At 38.6% G+C, this 21,923-nt stretch overlaps 1 protein-coding gene across 19 annotated transcripts in view; it reads left to right on the top strand.

Annotated features, from left to right (window-relative positions):
- The window catches only part of RBFOX1 (RNA binding fox-1 homolog 1), a 1,129,454-nt gene that overhangs the window by 567,830 nt on the left and 539,701 nt on the right, over positions 1 to 21,923 (top strand). Inside the window, exon 2 of one of the 19 annotated variants that reach the window (XM_027684212.1) lies at positions 5,997 to 6,034. The exons of the other annotated variants lie outside the window; for them this stretch is intronic. The gene's annotated coding sequence lies outside the window, so the exon portion shown is untranslated. The remainder of the gene's footprint in view (positions 1 to 5,996; positions 6,035 to 21,923) is intronic. 19 annotated transcript variants of the gene reach the window in all.

Raw genomic sequence — 21,923 nt, 5'->3', positions numbered from 1 at the left:
GCTCTCAAATTTATTCTTGGATATTTGTGACTGAGACACATAGAAAACAAAAAGCTATGGGAACATTTCTGGTTCAGGGGTAAAGCACAATATTTTGATGCATGTTTCATCCTGGTGCCAGGTTGTGCTGGTGGTGGTGCTCATGTGCAGCCCCACCCCTTTGTGCACACAGAACATGCAGACACATCCACTGACTCTCAGAGTATTATTACACATCTTTCAAAGTCTTCCCTGAGTACAGAGTGCCATAAAATGAGTCAGAAATATATTTGAATATTTTTGCCTTCGTCTGGTAAGCTACTCTCCAGTCAGCTCACTTTTGTAGTGTTACATCCTGTCTTGAAGACACACATTTTGTGGCAGTAAAATACTTGTTATGAAATGCTCTTTTTAGGCTAAAAGATAAATTTTTCTTTCACTCAGGCAATTACTTAGTTCCTGTGTACTTGCCATTCAAAATATACTGCAGTACATAATTGTGCACCTTGCTGCGCATATATTTAAACCCCTTTATTCTACAAGGGTTTGGGTTTTCCCCAAATTCTTTATAACTTCAGGATTGTTTTTCTTGACCATAGCAGTCTACACTTATAAAAACTAAAAACAGAGCTATTAGATAGGATGGGTTGTGAGCAAATGCTGATAATACTATAATGTAACAGGATCAATACATGAGGAATTTGCATCCACCTGAGGCTGAGCTGGGATGTTGTGTGGGAGCAGGAATCTGAGGAATGGGCTCACACTGCATCTCTTGGCAAGTGGTGGGTGTCAGTTTGGGAATGTTGTTCCCCAGTGGATCCCAGTTGCTCTTATTTTCTCAATAAAGCTGCATATTAGATTTCTACTTTTAGCTTGCAGGTGTTTAAAGGCACTGTTTGTACTGTGCTACAGATGCTGGTCATAAATCAAAGTACTGATGTAAAGTGGTGATAATGATGGAATCTTCCATCTACTGATTTTTTTTTTTTTTTTTTTTTTAAGACTTTAGGACTGATTTGTGGTAACAACTTTTAACCATTCCATCTCCAGCAGTTGGTGGTAAACTGGTAGGATGCAGTGGTTGGAATGGGGGAAAGGAAAGGGCTCTTCAGGATGACACAAATAAGCATTAAATTTTATTTTTTTTATTAAATAGCCTTACTGGGGGTCGTGGCTGGTTGTGATAAAGGCCCTGCAGGTCCCTTTGATTGCAGCAGCCCTTGACCAGGGATGTTGGAGCACTGCTGAGCAGGAGAGGGGCAGCACTGCACCATTGAACCACGTTCCTGACCTGCACAAATGCCTTGAACTCTCCCAGGGACTTTCATTTCTGCAAAGCCCAAAGGTCAGAAATGGGCAAGGCATTAGCAGAGCCCAAAGGAAAGGCTGACTGGAATGTTTGAGTGGATTGCCTGTTCATTAATGTCAGGGAACCCTTACTGAGATCATGGATTGCAAGAGAAAATAATGAGCTGTTTTTCAATGATGGGCTCAAATATTTCTCTTTCCTAACCATTGCTTTACTTCCACCTTTCCTGTACACAGCCTTTCCCTCTTCTCTCACCCATCTGATCTTTTCTTTGGAAGAACTGTAATAAATGTAGGTGTTAGTCCTTTCTGCTAACATCAAGTCCCATGTGTAACTTGAAGCTCTGCACTGATTTTAAGGAGTTGGTACCATTTGTTGTGGACACCCTTTTTTGCCTGTCAGGAATCAGTCAAAACTGGTTTGAACCAATTCTACGTCTGGGCACTTGGCAATTCGTTACCTCTTGCTTTTTGTGGTACCAGTCACAATTTTTCTTTTCTTTCTTTCTTTCTTTATTTATTTATTTAAATTTTTATTTTTTTATTTTTATTTTAATTTTAATTTTTATTTTTTTTATTTTTTTATTTTTAATTTTTTTTTATTTTTATTTTTTTTTTTATTTTTTTATTTTTTTTTATTTTTTTTTTTTTTTTTTTTTTATTTCTTTTTTTAATTTTTTTTTTTATTTAAGCCTAAAACATTCATGGTAATGTTGCAGACTGACTGAGTCTCCAGCAAACCTGAGCTCTATTTTAATTTATTCAAGATCTCATACAAGTTTCGTGCTGCTCAATGTTTTTATAATTCTGTGTGTTTGCAGCTTTCCAATGTCTGTGCAGTCAGAAGCACCGAGGGATCTCTGCTTCAAGTAAATACTTAGCAGGGAGCCAGCAGTTCTCCAGTGAGTGGATCTGCATAGTATTGTTCTCCCTCCAGATGAGAGAGAGAACACTGTGGTGCATTCTGCTTCTCTACCTTGCCCTTCCCGGGCAGGGCACAGAGCTGAGGCTTGTTAATGAACCCTCTCCCTGCTCAGCCCGGGATGGGGCTGGTGCTGCTCCTTGTAATGGTTGTTGATTTGACAACTTGTCCTGCTGGGTGCTCTGACTGTGCTCCAAAGCTTATTAGTGACTGAAGTAAACCTTCCTCAGTCCATGGAAGGCTTTTTTATTTCCTGTTTTTTTCTCCTTTCTTTTTCTTCCTTTTTCTTTTTGGCTTTTTCTTCTCCTTCTCCTTTTTGCTTTACAGCTTCAGTTGTGTTAGAACGTGGTGTTGTGGGTCCCTTTCATACTCTTGTCAGTGTTTCAGCCTTCACCGAAGATCCTGTGAGCCAAACCCAGATTCTGTACTCACACAAAAAAAATCTGATGTTGTGAACAGCTCAGACATGTTTTCCTTCTGGGAGGAAGGGGAGAAGTGGGAAAGGAAGGAGGGGCAGGGGGGTACTGTTAGAATTAAGAGAGTCTCTTCATTTTCTCCAGCTTAAAACTGATCTTTTTGTCTGTACTGCCACTGTCACCCAGCTTCTGGGCCTTTCTTAGCTGGTTGCACTTGTTTTCTCCCAAGCCTTTGCTGTCTCCCTGTACAGTTTTCCCTAGTCTCTCAGGAAACAGAGTTAAATGGTTACTCCCCAAAGAAATGGGGACTTCACTGGAATTTATTTTTTTTTCCCCTTGCATTTTGCTTCTATTGCACCTTTGATACCACTGCTTCATCCTTAAGTGGTGTTTTGTGTCAGATGAGGGACAGTCATTTTTTCTGAAAAATGAAGGCTCCCCTTAGTCATCAAAAAGTCCTGGGCTCATTACTCTGTGGAAGGGAAGGCCAACAAGAGCTGGGATGAGAAAGAGCTGTTCAGTGACAGAGACAAAACATAACTTCCAGTGTATTTGTCTTGGAGTAAAAGTAATGTATGCCCTCTATTGAACAAGTAACCTATCGATTAGAGGGGAACCAATGCACTCTCACATCTCCACCATGGCTTTTTCCTTTAATGGATATAAATGTGCACGGCTTTTCTCGTGGTGGTTTTGAGAAATATTAAGAGTTACAGCCGGTGTAACAAAGAACTGCTTAACAGCTCTGGTATCTTCTGACTTTAGAGCCACTTTGTCACCTGTACAATTGTCTAAGGATGCTGATTAATTTGCATTTATGTTATGTAATTTTAAGATAAAATGATTCGTGTTTTATCTGTTTAAAAAAAAATAATTCTTCAGTGACTTCCTTCTACTGTCTGAAGAGGGATTACATAAAGAAATGCTACTGGATGCATTTATCAACTAGAAAAAGGCTCCTCTTTTATCTGAGTGCCCTTTTTAAGTGTTTCTGTTTCCTTTTCCCACTGTGTTTTATATGAATTCGTGAACATCAGGAATATAATTTCTGACATACCACTAGGGAGAGGTCTTGAGGGATGAGCACTGTTACCCTTGCACATTAGGGAAAGGCTGGGGATGCTGAGTCTTTAACAAGGCAGCTGTACCCAAAATGTTCAAGCATTTTTGCTAAATAAGTTAACAAAAAAAAATTGCTCAAAACAGAACTGGTATCTCACCCAATCTCTGCATTTTTCAGTTTGATTTCTCTTTTTTCTTATATTTCTCCTGTCCTGTGAAGTTTTTCAGTTTCTACAGGGTGATAAATATTGATTAATACACATTATTTACTACATACACATGTATGTACACCTGTAAGTACATATAAAAGAGAAGGAACCATATCATACATAAATAGATACAAAAGAAGGCTGTTGTAGTACATTTCAGGTCCTTATATTATCAAGATAAGTGAAAAAAGCTTAAATGTCTTCTGCAGGTGATTGTCTGTTGTTAAAAATAAAAAGTATTTAATTACTAAGGCTTTTATATTAATATTTAATAGCCAATCTTTCATGTGAATACAGTTTGACACTTAGGAGAGACCTGTGTCCCAGGTTGCATTGCCTCTGCTGGTAGACCTAGTTCATTAAGAACATTCAGCTAATCTTTTTTGGATAAAACCCTCTGGTTTCCTCCCAAATGGTGTTTTATTCTGGTCCAGGCTTTTTTGTTTGTTTGTGTTTTTTTTTTCCTGAAGTTTCAGCAGCCTCCACGTCCTCTTTAACCTCTTTCCTACCTACTTGTGTTCCCCAAGAAAACTTCTTTCTGCCAGATCTTGGCATCCTGGTGCCTCTGTTGAGGGTCACAGGCAGTTTTGTTTTCCAGCTTCTGGACAATGATCAAAGCTTTCATATCAGGGACTTTTATTTCATTCAGGTGTCTTCCTCGCTCTTGGGATTCTTTTATCTTTGTTTCCATTATCAGCAGCTCCAAAAGTTAAAACTACTCTATGAATATGCATAAAATCTGTGTTTTGCTGTTCTGTTCTAGAAGGACTGTTCTCCATCCATGTTTAAAGTCCTCTAGAAGTTTAGAAGTCAGTGGGACTCTATAGTTGTTCTTTCCACTGCTTTATCCTCACAGAGGCTGAAGGGTCTTGCATCCCTCTTCAGTACAGGGATGTTTGTGGCTGCCTGAAGAGTTCTTCTTTACCTTGTGCCATTCTGGAAACTTCTAGTCAGGGGTTTCCTCCGCTCCTTAGTGCCTCCAGAGAACCACAGAGTAAGAGCATTCTACAAGTTGGGTGTTTCTGTGTTTTCTCATTATCTCAGCTTTGGTTGTAAAGTTATGCTTTTTAATCTTGTTTAGTTATCTGGCCATTTTGAAACCATTTTGACGTCATTCTCACCACCACAGAATAACAAGTCCAGTTTTATTATAGCTCAATTAGATTATTTTTGGCTGTGTTTTGAGTTCTACTGAAATGGATGCTTAATTGGGTCGATATGGTGCCAAAATTTATGTTCTTTTTCGGCAACTTGTTTTTATTTGCAAAATAAGAAGCTGGAACATAGAGCAGTTTTATTTCATAATATTGAAAGCTAATCAGTTCTGTTGTGTATTGAGTGTTCGTAGAAAGAAGAGTTTCATTATTTGATATTTTGTCTGTAACTGTAAAATCAGAGGCCAAATATTCAGAAGAAATGCTTTATAAACCCAAGTTAATTTATTAACTCACAGCTAGTACACAGAGATTTGATTTGAGACGGGTTAAATCACAGAATTATGGAATCACAGATTGGTTTGGTTGGAAGGGACCTTAAAGCTCATCTTATTCCACCCTGTGCCATGGGCAGGGACACCTTCCACTAGCCCAGGTTGCTCCAAGCCTGGTCCAGCCTGGCCTTGGACACTTCCAGGGATGGGGCAGCCACAGCTTCTCTGGGAAACCCGTGCCAGGGCCTCACAACCTTCACCACAGGGAAGAATTCCTCCCTAATACCCCATTTAACCCTGCCCTCTGGCATTTCCCCTTGTCCTGTTACTACATGCCCTTGTTGGAAGTCCCTCTCCAGCTTTCTTGGAGTCCCTTTAGGCATTGGGATGCTGCTGTAAGTTCTCCCCATAACTTTCCAATAATTTGGAGGTCCTGGTTAGTGAGATTTCTGACAGAACCTCTGTGTGTGTGACACCCTGGAGGGCAGAAAAAGCAAACTGGGGTTGGAATGTGTAAGAGCAGAAGGGTAAGGGCGAGTGAAGGCCAGTGCCCTTGACCATGATTTAGGATGAATGTGCCCAGTATTCAGTGACACACTGTATTTATGCCTATCTATACAACTTCCTCTACTTTTCCCATTAATGCCTGTCCATTAATGTCATTGCAGGACGCCTAGAGCTTTCTCACATAGTGCATTGGGTGTTGGTGAGTGACACTGCTTTCCTTCAGTATATTGCTGCAATCCTTGCTTGCTCAATGGAACCCAGAAGAAGTGGGTGTCAGTCTGGTGAAGAAACATGCCTGAGGAGCAACGTTTGTCTCCTTGATGTTTAGACAAGACAGCTGTGGTGGTTGGCTCTAGGTTCAGTTCTGACTTTTATCCTGCTCTTAAACTTCTGACTAAGGTCATGCAGGACGCCTTGTCATCTCTGCACCACTTAGCTCGACTTTTATCTGATGCTGAAGAACTTGCTAAGTTGTCTTTGAAGAATAATGTTCTGAGGAAAATGGATCTAAATGGATATATTGGGTAAAATAAATTCACCTGCAGTCCTGTGAAAAAGCACTGTAAATCTTGCCGTGACCCCGCTCGCTAAGGAGGTTTGTTGATAGCGTTATATTAAATCAGGAGCAGCAGAGGAAGCTATAGAGATACTCAATAGCAACTCAAGAGAGAGAATTGCATGGCTTGGGGGATTACAGAATATGGAATTTTGTACTTCCAGGTCATTACTTTGAATTCAAATACACTCCTGGTAGTAATAAAAATCTGTTACCAGATGACAGCTCTCCAGTTTCATGTCTGAAATGAGTTGAGGTTTTCTGTCCACCTGGTAACAGGCAGATGCCCACTCTGCAAAAAGTGGCACAACTGGCACCATCAGCTACTTTTATTGACAGTCTCAGTGGGGTGGTCAGCAGTTAAATACATCACAGCAGAGTCACCTTTTTGACCTTAGATTAGATTCTCCTTTGGCGTTCAGCAGCGATCTGTGTGCAGAGAAAAGCTGAACAGATAAGGAATTTTCCTCCTTTATTTAATATTTTTGAACATTGCTTCAGTGAAAAACAAGTAAAAATTAAGGGCAATTTGCAAATTATTGGTCAGTGTCTTAAACATCTTATGAGAGACTGTGTTATTCCTTATTTCATATGGCACCAAACAGCCTTTCAACAAGAGAAGCATCTGAAAGACAATGTAATTAATAAGTATTTTGGCAGAGGCCAGCATTATCCTTTCTCCTTTGTTCTCTGGGGCTTACCATTGTTGACACCACTGACTAAGAAAGCTGGTTTATTTTGGATGTGTAGGTGTTACAGAACATAACTGCCTCTGAAGAGATGTAGTGCATTTAACATGTCTGATTTAAAGACAGCTGTCCTCTGGTGTTTGCAGAAGTAAATTCTATGACAAGTCCCTGTGACTCATGAAGTGGGATATTCTGCAGGAGCTCCCCCAAAGTAGCTTTTCCCTCATGAAACTAAATCTTCTGTCTTGTGCCTTCTCAGGGGTTTGTTTTGCCTGCAGTGTGAGGGAGTTTCACGTGAAGCTCTTGCTGTCACACTAATAAATGCAAAAACTCAAGTGCCTTGTGATTCCTGAGACAGAGGCTACCATGAAAATCTTAATTAATCTGTCTCCAAATAGCTGTTATTACTGAGTTAACCCAACTATCATGGAAAAGAAAAATGTGGATTTACAAAAGAACATATTCACAGATATATATATATATGTGCACTCAATGCTATAAGCAAAGGATGAGGAGGAGGAGCAGTTCAGTGGTGACAAGAGAACTCTGTATACAACATCACTGTTCCAACCTGCAGCTCTTGAGCCAACTCTTGACTCCCTTGAAGGTTGTCACCAGTCATTTGCCTGTGGCTCAGCATCAAGCAGAGACAGGCAGATGGCATTTCAGGCCAAACAAACTGATCTTGCTGATCGGAAATAATTCAGATCCTGTTTGTAAAGGAGTGGGACTGATTGTATACTGGCTATAACTGCTCCCTTTTGCTGGAGGCATTATCAGTACAGGGTGTTTGAAGATAAGAGAAGGCTGGATAACCCCCCGTACAATTATTTAGGAATTTAAAAGAGAAACAATATTATTTTCTGTTGCTTGTGATCTTGATGTTCATCTTAGTTTAAAGTGTATTATACTTTTTTCTGTCTCAGATCTTAAATATGCTTCAGAGAAGCCACTCTACTTCTGCTGCTTTTACAGTATAACCTGTTATAAGCAGCATTTTTAACAAATGCAATAATTTGTAAACAGTTATGCAAATCAATTTATAAACCCAACAAAGGATGTTAATTGCCCTGAAGGCACTAAGGTTAGCCAAAAATTCCAGTGCTATGTGGTTTTTATGTGTTGTGTTTGGAGTTTTTGGTATTGTTATGAGAAGTTTTAAATAGAAATGCGGATAGAATTTTAGCATTGGAACAAATAGGAGCCTATAAAATAAGACTTGGCATGGAGCAGCAATCTTAATGCTGATGAACATGGCAAACATGCACAGCTTCCACTTGGGGACAATTGACACAGATGGCAGAGCTGATTTTACCATGTGCTATATGTCTTATTAATTGCTCTGCCAATTACTATAAACTCCAAAGCCTGTTTCTTTGTTCCACTATCGTGGACAGTTTGTCTGGTTTATGTTTACTGCAAATATCAGATTTCTGTATTTATTTTGCGGGAATTGTGGCTTCTCCCTTCCTCTCCTTCCCTCCTGTTGTCTTTCACTCTTCCCTTCTACCTTTTTATTGATAGTCAGAGGTGCTTTTAAACTGTGTTGAGCAAGTCTATGTGAACCAAGAAGTTATTTAAACTTGGAAGAAATCTGTTGTGTTTGTGGACCAAGCTTCTCCCCAGCAAAACCAGCGTCTTAAATCTGGACTTGTGCATGTGTCTTCTTTTTTTGGGGAAGAAGATGAAATCCTGTCCATGTCACAGGTGGTTTAGCATCCAAGCAGAGAAGAGTTGAAGTGACATTCTGGAAACAAGTGTATGTGCAGATTCCTTATCAACATTTGTATCAATGTAGTAGGGAGAATTATATCTTTGAGTTTACTGTATCTGGTTTGTTAAGGTTTGGATGGATCAGAGATTGTATTCTGGTTCCTGCAAAACCTGTGAAATCATTGTGGGGAAGAGAAGATGGATGTAACTAACTGAAATTCCAGACTCTAGAGGGATTCTGACCCTGTTGCTACCTGGTGTGAAATTTAATTTCAAGAAACCCTTGAAATTAAATTTAATTGAATATATTCTGGTAGCAGTAAGGATATTAAACCAAGAAATTCCATGAAACAAAAAGCACCCTGATGGGAACAAATAGTGTGTTATTTGCTATTTTTCTAGGCCTGACAGCATTTTAAGCATTTGGGAAGTGCTGGGTAAACATGGGAGAACATGTAGATTGAGTTATATGCTTGCTCAGTCCTGGGCTTGTCCTAAATAGCTGATGCCCTGTTTTGGGGAAGTTGATGGAGTTGTTATTGCCAGTCACCAGTGCTGTCCCTTCCACAGATGAGAACTGCAAATGCTGAGCTGGTGTCAGGTTTGCTGCGGTAGCAAAAGTGAATTGTAATCAAATCCTCTGTCTGGTGGGAGGCAGCTTAAGAAAGGTTATGGTTGGAGGCTTGAAATTTGAGTGGGCTGCCTCCTGGGGCTTGCAAGGAGTCAGAAAAGTCCTGGAACTGTGACAATTAAATTAGGACATGAAATCTTTTACAAAACCATAAAACCTTTGCGAGCCACGTACATGGTGAAAACCCCCCTGGGAGTGAGAAAGGCTGTTGTAGCCCCCAGCATCAGCTCAGGGTAGGGAGCATGTACAGCAGATTTCACCTTCTAACTCACACATTTCATCTGTGTCAGTGCCTGCTGTTCCAGCTGTCTGTGTCTGAGTGCTACATTCACTATTAGTAAAAGTTACGTTTTTTTTCCATTGCAGGCAAATCTGTTAGATCTACGATGCAGCTGCAACTGCAGCGTGGAAAATGACCTTCTCACAAGGAAATTACTGTAAAATGTTGTTCCTTCCTTCCAAGCACAACATAAACACATTAATTGCTACAAGTGTTTGTGGTTTTTTTTTTCATTTGTATTAAATAGCTGTTCTTCAATAATTTAAGGATCTTAGCAAAAAAATATTAGCAAAAAAACCCAAACATTACCAAAATAGCCTCATCTCACAGCTTTGTTACCAACACTTTGCATTTCACTTTTCACGCCGGCTTTCACAGCATCAGGCTGTGGTACAATTATGAATTTCAAAAAATGCAAAATGATTCTTTGACACACTTTTTCTCCCCCTCCCCCATTCTTTTCCATTACAGGCTTGCACAGGTTTAACTCTCTATACATTTGAATTTAAAAATTTGGCCAAGGTAATCAGTAGCCTGTTCTTTTTTACCCGCTTTTGATGTTCGTAGAATCATGGAGTCTTAAAGACTGGAAAAGACCTCTGAGGTCATGGTTCTGAATGAACTGGGAGACAATCTCTGCCATAAGGCAAAGGAGAGGATTGCCATAGAAATATTTTTACAGTGTTTTGTGATAGGAAGCAGAGAAAAGGTCTTTGAGGGGACAATAGGAATCATAACTTGGGGGAAAAGGGTTTTCTTCCTTTGTTTCACAGACATAAATTTAACACAGTGTTTTACAATGTTTGTTTCTATGAAAGTAAAAAGTTGATTTGTTTTGTTTCTTAAAGAATCCTTGAGGTTGAAGTAGTTGTAAATCAGAGGCAGAAGTATTCTTCTACTCCTATAATAAATGGCCAGAGGGCATGTGGTGCTTAGCAAATTCTTTTTCTAGAGTTAGTTTATTCCATTTTATACAGACTTTTATTGCAACAGGAATGAAAGTACTACCTACACATTTGGTTGTTTAATCCTAGGGCAGTTGTATGTGTTGCATCAGGTGAGAAGGTTTAAATTCTGTTTCATGGGATTGAAAGCAATGTGATGAATTATTGAGGCAATAAGTTATGGACAACCAGAATATTCAAAAACTGAGGAGGGGAAAGTTAATTCAGAAAACATGTTTTGCAAAAACAAGTTTTTGCTGGTGAAGCAAACTCCAGGAGTGTCTGTTCTGGAGACTGGCCTAGCTGTGGTTAAATTAGGGTTTGAGGATGGTCCTGATGAGATTAGAAGTAAAAAATCGGTATCTGCTTTGTTACTGCACATTATTTTCTTTTTGAGTCATTTAATTTCTTAGAAATGTATTAATTTCTTAGAAAACATTACTTCAAAGGTGCAAAAAGACTAAATTTTTCCTTCAACCACAGAGCAGATTTGAATTCCTGGCCTTAACAGGTGCTTCACAAGATTCCCACGTCTCAAATATAATTTGCAATATATTTTGAATGTATACCTACCATCAGTCTCTGTAGAGAAGAATCTGCTGCATGTGCTGACATGAGCCTGGGCTGTTTTCAGTCAAATGCAATAGAATTATAGTTCTAATGGAGAATATTATCATAGCAAAGGTCTAATCTAAAAATGTGGGTTATGTTACAAGTTGTCTTCAATCCACTTGTGCTTTTTTTATGGATAATATGATGAAACAAGGCAAACTCTTACATTACTTGTTTTCATCTTCTTTTGATAATTTATTGATCCTTAAAAGCTTTTAAAAATGGATATTTGCATTTTTTTTTAGTTTTAAAATAAAAAATTAGATAAGTTTAGGCTGTGAGTATAAGGTTTAAAAACAATGACTTCATTTTAACACCTTAACACATGTGGCCTTTATATGCATCTCCAGGCACTAGAAAATCAAACCCAACATATAAGAAAAAAAGAAACCCAAAACATTTTAACTCCAGCTCCATGCTGCTTGTTGTGATGTATCACAGCTTTTAAGGCTGTATCAGCAAGTGTATGGAAGGCATCAGTCTTACAAGTTTTAAAAGTAATCCCATCCCAGTTAGCAGTTTCTTTTTCCTGGGCATGGCAGATGATATTTTTTATTGTTTGTTTTCTGTCGTGCTATATGAGGGGTTTAGAATTTCTCATTTGTCTCTTTAAAGTCTTGTTTTGCTTGGCCCTCAGTGCAATGCATTAATATTTTCTGAAAGATGTAGAAAGCATTCTCTCAAACCCCTTCATTGTCTTAATTAGATGCTGGATTTGATAGATCAGTGAATTTCTATCATTTGAGATTTGATAGGTATGATAGATGACAAGAAATAGTAATGACTGCACATTGTAATTTGATGAGAAGGACATTTAATATTGCTTACAAATATGTCATCAGTTCTTGGAAAATCAGTATGAGTGAGACTAATAAGACAAACCTGAATATCTGAACCAGAGCTGCTTCTACAATCCCAGACAATTACAAGGCTTAAATTCCCCATTTTGACAATGGGTCACACAGTGAGAGAACGTGGGTGATTACACATTGTATACAAGAAAGCCAAACTAATGAAACAGCAATCTCCATCAGAGGAAATGTACTTTTTGTTCATGGAGAGAGATGATTTGTTTGATTAGTAATAATTCAGGAACTCAGCTGAGGTGCTGCATACACAGAAGAGCTCACAATGAAGTAATAAGGAAAAGGAGTTTTAGAAAAGAGCTATTTTGGATACAGGGAAGTGACAATAATTGCCTGCTTACAAATACTGAATAAATACTTGAAAACTTCTGAGCTATAATTGACTGTGATTTACATGCTTCATGTGTCCTAGCAAGATTCTGATTACTAGCATTTTATTGCTTGTCAGAATGCAAATGCTGAGGGTTTTTTTAAAAGGTAGAATTTTAAACCCTAAATCAACTGTGTGTTTGGATGTTGCTTTGGGTTTGTTTCTTTGGTTTGTCTTGCTTTTTTTTTTTTGTTGTTGTTGTTTAAAATATACTTTATATGACAAAAGAAAGAATACAGAGAACCATATAAACCAGCAGATTTGACTTAAATTGAGGTTGCACACAGAGAAATCAGCCACATCAGCTCCTTTTAACTTAATCAAGGAGAGAACTTAACTTTATAAATAGGCACATTATGTGGGCTTGCAGTTATAGTACATTCTTAAATGTGTTGGGTAACCCTGAGGATTCCACAGATATTTGGACTCAGTATACCTCTCATCCTACTGTGATTACAATATATTTGTTCATCTGCCTTCCAGCACTTACATCTTTTCCATAACAATCCACAGGAATATTATACAGAGTGGAAGAGGTAATTTAGATAGAGGTAATTAAGGTGGGCTTTACCTTCCTTTCAAGATGAAGGAGATGGAGGCCATTGCTGGAATTTTGAGATTAACTGATAACAAGCATAGAAGAAAATACCATAAGCAATATTCCCTTGGTCAGCAGGTGCTCTGCTGAGTACCTCAATAGGATTTTGACCATTCAGACTTGTTGAGTAATTCCTAAAGGATCCTTGGGTTTCAGCAGGATCTCCAGTTGTTTTATGGCAGTGCTGGGTCCCACTGCTGGCAGAAGGGTTTTCTTTCTCTTTTGGTAGCTGTGATACTCCAACTGCATTTTCTGTAGGGGCACATGCTGTTATCTGTCCAAAGGATTTTTTTTTTAAGTTGTACAGGGATCTAGAGTCCCTGGAGCTGTGGAACAGGGATTCAGATGGAAACCCATGCAGGACTCCATGCTGGAGCAGAGCCCTCAAGGACCTGTGGCTTGTGGAGAGCCCACACTGGAGCAGCTCCTGAAGCCCTGCTGCCCCTGGGAAGGGCTCAAGCTGTCAACGTGCAGCTCCACTGGCTCCCCTCAATCTGCACAGGCTGATGAGCTGAAGTTCTTTTCTGTAGTTTCATCACTATTCACACCAAAAGTGCACGTTGTTTCAAGAAATAGAGAAGGAAGGTCGCTCTGTAGGGGTGTAAGTTTAAATTATTGCAGTGACCTTTTCAGCTGTCCTTGTCTTTCTGCTTCTCCGTTGAGCTGTGCGTTGGACTCCCTGACTTGAAAGTAAAGTGGTTCTGTGACTTGGAAGAGACCAGAGATCCCAAAGCAGGTCCCAGCAGCTGCTGCTCTGGCAGCATCTATCTGTCTATCTGTCTGTCTGTCTGTCTGTCTATCTGTCTGTCTATCTATCTATCTATCTGTGCCCTGTGGGCAGTGCTGGATGTATTCCCTGAGTCTGAACAGAACCAGGAGTGGTGCAAAGATTATCTCCCAGGAGAGCACTTCTGGGCTTTATTTTCCTCTGAAGGCCTTTTTGAGTTCAACCTATCAGTTCCCAAAGAATTCTTCACGTGGACTCACGTGAGTGGAGGATCTTGGTTGCATTATTTTATTGGTCATTTAAAGGCCTCTTTCCCACGTGCTGTGTTTGCTCATCAGCTCTGGAAGAGTGGAACAGGTCGTACGTAGGGAATTTTTTCTTAGAATTTGGTCCTGGCTGTCAGAGATTCATGGTTCAGGGATTCTCTGAAAAAGAGGAGGTGCTGTTGTGTTTGAAAGCTCTTGACAGATTGCTTTTTGAATAAATTTGTCATATATGCCTATGCTTTTTATAACACCCCCTAGTTTCCACTTTGTATTTCCCTGTTGTAATACACCCAGGTTGCTTCCTGCTCGTTCCTTCCTCTTGACTGAATCAGTAATTTGAGTTTTTTGTCAATACAATTTTTTGACCTACCAACTTAGGTACTTAGGCTCCTTTTTCTGTCCATTATAACTGCATTTGTCTCTGTATTTTTTTTTTTCATATTCTAGTAATTTCCTCTGGATATCTATGACATTATGTGTGTACCCACACACATATACAAATATGTGTGTATACATGCTTATGAACTCAGAAAAGGCAATGTATACTGAATTGCAATGTTCATGAGAAACAGACAGCAAAACAATCTTTTTTTGCCCTGACCCTTCAAAACACCTGCCACTTAGCTCATTTTTTTTTAAATTATACCAAGACACTGATAACTTTTGCAAGGAAATCAGTATAGAAAATTTTTAAAAATACCAAATTCTCAGTTGTTTGTATCTGTGAATTTTTGTGGTTTTTTACAAAAATTATAGTTTTGCTTGTCTTGTCTTTATAGAGTGATGTTTTAAGTTTAAAGTTTGCTTTTTTAGTTTAACCAAACTCTTTATGTCACTGTACCTATTTTCAGGTATATATTTTATGAATTCATCTATACAATTGTGTCTAAAGGTGAGTTTTGCACTCAAATATGACAGATACTGCAGTGTTCATTCACTGTGTGTTTCTCTCTGTAATTGTAAGTCAGCTGGATTGGTAAAGGAAGGTGATTGTGTCAAAAAGATACTTCCATTAATGCCATTATTTTTTTTTTTATTTTGTAGTTTCACAAATTCAGCAGATATATATAAATTCAGTAGCTTGAAAAATTGAATCTCAGAGGAACGATTAGACATCCAGTATTACTTTCTGATCTTGAAAATAATTAAATGTTGCTCAAATAGCCATATGTCCAGCTCAATAATTTGGATTCTGACAAATATCACCTTCCTATAGGACATCTGTTCAGAGGTCAAAGCTGTCATCATACCCAGACATTCCAGTAGTTGGCCATCTCAATACTTGTTAAAATCTTGTGCTTTACAGATGTGCATGTGCATACTTATGTATGAGCTGATGAGTTACAGGAGTTTTTTTAGGCAGACTCCAGGCTATGTTTGCTACAGGAGGACACAGAATTCCTAAAGTCCATGTTTCTGTTGGTACAGGTATTTCAGGAATTAGATGTAATTAAAAAAAGTAAAATAAAAAATGTAAGGAACATGATTTTCTTGGGCTGCAAATTAAGTACTTGACATTATTTGAAACTGTCTTGATGTAACTTGCGATGTCACCGATGTCATCCCTTCTCCATTTGTTTTCATCTGTTTGGGGATGAGCTGCAGGTTTGTTCCCATGTCCTGTTGAGGTCCTTCTGTCTTCCTGCACTGAAACAAGAGCTTTGGCAGGAGGAGGTATTTTATCACTTGATGTGTGAGCTGACACAACCCCAAAACCAGGGATGAACTGTTTTACTACCTCACAGACCAGGAGATTCCCAAAGCAGCACCAGGCCAGAGGCACAGGTGGGAATGAGGATGCCATGGAGCCCAGTCCTCGCTGGGGGATCACTGAACCTGCTGTTTGATCCACACTGGTGGAGTTTCCTGCTCTGCTTTGATCTTTCCACAGCAGGGCAGGAATCTGCAGCAGGTTCAGTAGAGTTCCTCCAGGTCTGTCACAGGCCTGTGTTACCTAAACACAGATATTCTACTTGTGAAGCACTCAAGACTAAGCAATGATTAATATGATATATGTGTTTTCCTACACCCCAGCTGCAGGTCACCTGACTGTGTTTGCAATCCTCCTCCCCGTTCTGCTGTTATTTTCCCACACTTACTAAATATGAGCATGCAAAACTCACAGTTTTTCCCTATTGCTTTAGCAAATTCCTGTCTTGCATTTTCACCTCTGGTTTATCAAATATATGTCATGTGCAAAATGTCCCTTTAGTGGATGCCTGAGAAAAAGAGCTGCCAGTGATTAGATTGGCTGTTCATCCTCTCTGCTGGTCCAGCACAACCAACATTTGCTTCCTGAACGTTAGCCAAAAATTATCCTCTCTCCAGCTGGATAGGGATGTTTCATCATCTTTAAAAGCTGAGGTGACCATTATGTTGTTATTGTTAGGCAATTATTTCCTGTTCTCATACAAATTTACCCTCTGACCAGTTCTGGCCATGATATATCTGGCAGAGAAGCCAGTGAAGACTAATCCAAGCTTGTGAGAGCCTCTGTTACCATAATGCAATTTGTCACCTTCCATCCCTGCTGCCTCTGCCACTGCTCTCCTGGTCATGAGATGCATCTGTCATCTTTATCAAAGCTTCCTGTTTCTGACTGATTACCTTTCCTGCAAAATGGAAAAAATACTCAGATTCCAATGGCTGTCCCAGAGTGGAAGAGCATGACCTGGTTTTATATTCTCCTTGTGCAGTTCCTGAATTTGCCAGGGAGTTGGCTGAGGGCTTAATGCTGTGTCTTGTTTTATACTTGCTCCCAAGTAAGGCACATGAAGCGTTGAGAGATGCAGGTAGAACTGAATTTATTTATTTAAAGGACTAAGCTGGTTCTTTATTAGCTAGCTAAGAGTGCACAAAAGATGGAGCCAGGCACCATGGAAGGGCACAGTAAAAGGATTGAAGGGTAACAGACACAAATTGTTTTCAGATATGAGGAAAAAATTATTGACAGAGGAATTCCATAAACCCCAGGGCAAGGCTGTGGAATCTCTAGTTTTGGATGTACTGGTGGAGTTCACAGAATCAGGGAATACTCTGAGTTGGAAGGGAACCACAAGGCTCATGGAATCCAACCCTTAGCCCTGCACAGGCACATCCCCAAGAGTGACACCACGTGCCCCAGAGGAGCATCCAAACACTCCTAGAACTCTGTCACAGAGTGGTGCTGTGACCACTTCTACTCAGAAATACATTATGATTGACTTTTCCTGTAAACATTTGGATAGATATTTAAGTTCCTGTAAATAAACATTTTATCTCAGCAGTAGGTTTTCATAACTGATTTGCAGAAAAAAAATAGGTGTGGGGAACAGAGGCCATTTGTTTCTGTCTGGCTTTGAAGCATCTGCTATGACCACAGGGAGAGATGAGACACTGAGCTGGATGGGTCAGTGATCTGAGCCAGCACTTCAAAGCACATGCTCTGTTCAGACAACTGACTTGCTGAATGTAAAACTCTTCTGTGTTTAGTGTTTCATTTCAGTTCCCAGGATTAGAATCCTGTTTCTCAGACAAGTTTCCAAATTGTATTTTAACCTTGAAGTAGATTAGAAAGCTTTTGTTTGTTTGTTTGTTTGGGGTTTTTTGTTTGTTTGGTTTTTTGTTTGTTTTTCTTTCCCTTTTTTTTTTTTTATTCCTGGATTTGCTATCTTCTGTTACCAATGATATGACTAATATATGGGACTGTGTAGGGAAATCACCCTTTGAGAAATCAGTTTTGTCTGCCCTCTTACGTGACATGTAAAATTTATTTGAATCCCAAAACCTCACAATATTCATCTCAGACAGAATTATGAGTTTTAAAATGCTTTCTTGGGCAGGTAAGCTTAGAGAGGAAGAAAAAGAAACAGGTGATATTCCTTTCCTTTTTTAACATTTCATCTGTATAAATTTTTATTTTTTTTTTTTTTTACTTTTTCCTTCCTCTTCTACTTTCCTTTGCTTCCATTTTTTAATACTGTTATGCAGATAAAGATTTATAACACGTAAGCTTAATAGCACTAAACACTTGTTTAATTGGTAGAGATCTGGGAGAAGGCCCAGACTAATTAACACCAATTCCTACTCTATTGCCAGTTTTTAATGGATCTTAGGACCAGATCTTTTTGGAACTACAGTTATACTGAAGGCCTGTTGAAAATAGAAAATCAAATCATATAAGGCCACCTTGACAAACCACCTGTCACCAGTATAATCCTTGCTTTTTATAAGTAACAAGACATATATGCAGTATAAACAGTGAGTTTCCCTTTTAAAGCATTAGTCAAAACTACATAAACTCTTCTGGAATTCTCTCCAAGTATATCCATACACCTTTAATTTCACAATTTCTCTTCCTTATGACTGGAATATTTAGTGAATAATGACCAATTTTACTACAGGAAGCCCTGAGAGTGGTATTTATTAAAGTTCATAACTAATTGGTTATAAAAATAGGGAAACTAGAACAATGGGATAGAACTCTCTATAAATACTTAGTAAAATATCTAAAAGGCACAATGTTGGAAAGGGATAATTACAGTACAGACAGGATGAGAGTTAAGTTCAAATGTGGTGTTCTCTAGCTGTTCAAGTTCCTGTCTTCATAATCTCCATGGAGAAGGATCCTGTCCCAGTCAGCAGGGGAGGATGCCCAGCCTGGCTGGCAGAACTCACTTGCAGACACTTAAAGCCAGGTCAGATGAATCCAGCCTGTGGGAAAAATGACTCAGCATCATTTGTGTGATTTTCCACAAAGGCCTTTGCAAGAACAAGAACGTGAAGGAAGTTTTGTGCCATTAGGATTTTCTGCCTTTTGAGCTTTTTCATTGCTTGGCTTCCCTTTCGTGGACTGAGCTGACATTAGTGGGATTCTCACCTTCTTCAGAGTGTCTGCTCCACCTTTTGCTGGGTTAGGGCCAGAGTGCCCTGATGTTAAAGGATGCTGCCCTGTGATTTAATACACTGTTTCTCGACATTTCTCTCCATTCTTTGCTCTCCAGCTCAGGGACTGTCTCAGCTTAGCTGTGATTTTTGTATTACTCTTGTCACTGCAGTGTTTTGCTGCCCAGAAATCCAACTTCAACTACCTATTGTCTGCTTTTCAATGTTAAAACAAGAAGCTCTGATTGAAGCCCTCTGTTTGCCCTTTGCAGTACAATGCTGTCAGGAGTGTCGGGGGAATGTGAGCTTAAGTGGCCTGTCACTGTGTGCTAATGCAAATCCTTTGTTGTTAATCTTGGTATAAGGAAATACAAAATGGGAATTACTTGATATGATTCTACTAAAAATCCTTTGGATGTCTTGTAGCTCCCACTAGTGTTTGAAGTTTTAGTCTGCTGGCACATGCAATGTTTCCTTTCAGATAAATGATGTTAAATGTCTAATGTATTTTTATATGAGGATTTCCTTGTTTCTTAAATTAAAGCATCAAATACAGTTAAGTATTAGGAAAGGGTATGTAGAGAGATGGTGGAATTCCTGTCACTTCAGTTCTTTAAGAAAAAATTCCATAAAAATCATTCAGAATGGTTGCTGTGTGTTTGACCCTGTGCTTCAGAGATATTGCATTGTCGAGGAAACTTCCAGGCAGAATTGAGAGTTAGTTATTTTGTATTCAAAATGAATGCTTTATTATTCCTGCTTGTGGAAATTTAAACTGTGGTTTCTTAGGGAAAAAAAACCCGTAATTTTTCAGCCAGGATGCTGCAAGGTATAAATGCATTTAGTATGTCTTAATCTTAAATTTTAGAGTGTGAATTACCTGGAAATGATTGGAGTAGAAGTCATTTTGGTTGTTGGCCAGGTTTTAATTTTTTTACTGTCCAAGTGTTTTTCACATGTTTATTTACCTGAAGATGAGAGAGCACCAGCCAATTAGCATATGTTTATAGGAAACACAGTGGATATTCCAGTTGGTAAAATATCATTTAAAATGTGTTATTTGTCATCAAGGTGCATGATATGTGACCGGCCTTTCAATGGCTTTCAGAAATGTGCTTCACATAATTTGAAGCGAGCTTTCTTATCAGTATGTCTTGCAATTAATTTAATCTTGTTTCTGTTATTTCCACAGTATTTTTCAATTCAGTGAACCTCATTACATTTGCAAGTGCATTAAATTAGAGTCTGGATAGAAGAAGAGAGATGATTATCAGTTAATTTAATTATGTTTCTACGTTTGCCCATTTCATGATATGTCTGCCATTGTTGTTGCAGCCTTTGCTGCAGTAACACAGTGCAGGAATTAGTTCTGGTTCCATGTAAAGTTTGTGTTATCTGATAACTCCCGACAACTGGTGGAGCCACATGTTCACTAATTTATGAGTCTAATCAAAAGTCATTTATTTTAAGTCTAAAGGCTGCAGTATGGAATACTTTTACAGCATTCACTACATCACTTTTTGACTTTGCATATGTGATGGTGTTTTTACAGAGCTTTACCTCAGGAATTAAGAAACACAACTTTTTATTCTTACTGTGACTGCAGGAGAGGGAAGGGTGGCATTGTACAGGTCTCTTTTATCCAGCTGAGCACCGCAGCTGGGAATGGTCTTGTTTTTAAGGATCAAAAAACAACCCCTCAAATTCAGCACTGTGCAGTACTTCCTGTAAAATAGTCCTTACTTTTACTAATAAAATTATGTGGCCGTTTAGGGTGAGGCTACAATCTGAATTCTCGTGCTCAGTGTCTGTCAGTGTTACTGCTCTTGGCAGTAACTTACTTTTTTTCTTTTTTTTTTTTTACTTTTTTTTTTTTGCAACTCTGCATAATTTTTTTTTCCTAAAGGTTTGTACCATATGTTTGAAATTTCAAGATTCGTGGCATTTGCCCTGGCATCTGGAAATCCTAAGGATATAGCCACTGAGACTCTCCAAAGCAATACTGCATTACATACTGCAGCATATATCAACTGCATAGCTCATTAAAGGCACAGCTGGTAAGGCAACACTTTGGGGTTTTAGACATTTCTAGATATCCAATATTAATGTGAGAGAAAAAGAAATGCAGCTGCGAAGCACAATGTGTTTGAATTTTTAAGATGACTGTTTCTGGGATTTTTAGTGATTTAAGATTTGGAAGTAAATGGAAAAGGTCTAAAAATTATAGCAGAAATAACACATCACCGAGAAAGAAAAAAAAATTAAATCCACATTTTACTAAACTCTTAAAACTGTCCTTCTGTCCTTATACTTTGGAAGGTAAAACGATTAGGTTTACATTTGTATTTGCTATTTGTACAGGATGAATCATTCTGTGGCTGCGAGGTAAATAATGCACATAAATTGTGTAAATTAATTTGTTTCTTTTCTGAAAGTACTTGCGACTAGAAAAAGGCTCTCCTGTCATAGGGGGGATCAATATACTTTAAAAGACTTCTGGTCCCATAACCTACTCCTCTTAGTCCTGCAATATGAAGAGCTGATGGACTGTTTTGCAATGGAATAGATACATTAAGCTTTTCAGGATAAAGATATTTTAATATTTCTGATGCACCTTAAAGGGAGCATAAAAAAAAAAAAAAGGCAAATTTAGTATATTTTTGAAAGTGAGATCAGTGTGTGGGTGCAGAGTGGGAGAATCAGACTGAACAAAGTCCCCAAAGATGGGATTTGTGAAGTTATTGCAGAAAACAGTCTGTTAACTGTTGGTAGGGGAGCTGGTACCCAGAGGATTGTTACTTACTATGGCTTAATAACGTTGTTGTAGAGCTTGTCAGTTGTAGTTGAGTGTTCAGATCAGCAAGATATATATTATAAATACATATTATCTAGATCTACATTATATATAGATACATATACTACTACTACTGTTTGTTTTGGATTTTTTAAGTAACTGATTAGTGACTTCTGACT

This window comes from Neopelma chrysocephalum, unplaced genomic scaffold, assembly GCF_003984885.1.
Source record: "Neopelma chrysocephalum unplaced genomic scaffold, ASM398488v2 Primary Assembly neopelma1_65b, whole genome shotgun sequence".
In the NCBI taxonomy this organism is placed as follows: Eukaryota; Metazoa; Chordata; class Aves; order Passeriformes; family Pipridae; genus Neopelma; species Neopelma chrysocephalum.
Note: the sequence above shows the minus strand (reverse complement) of the source record. Positions and strands in the feature narration are given on the sequence as shown.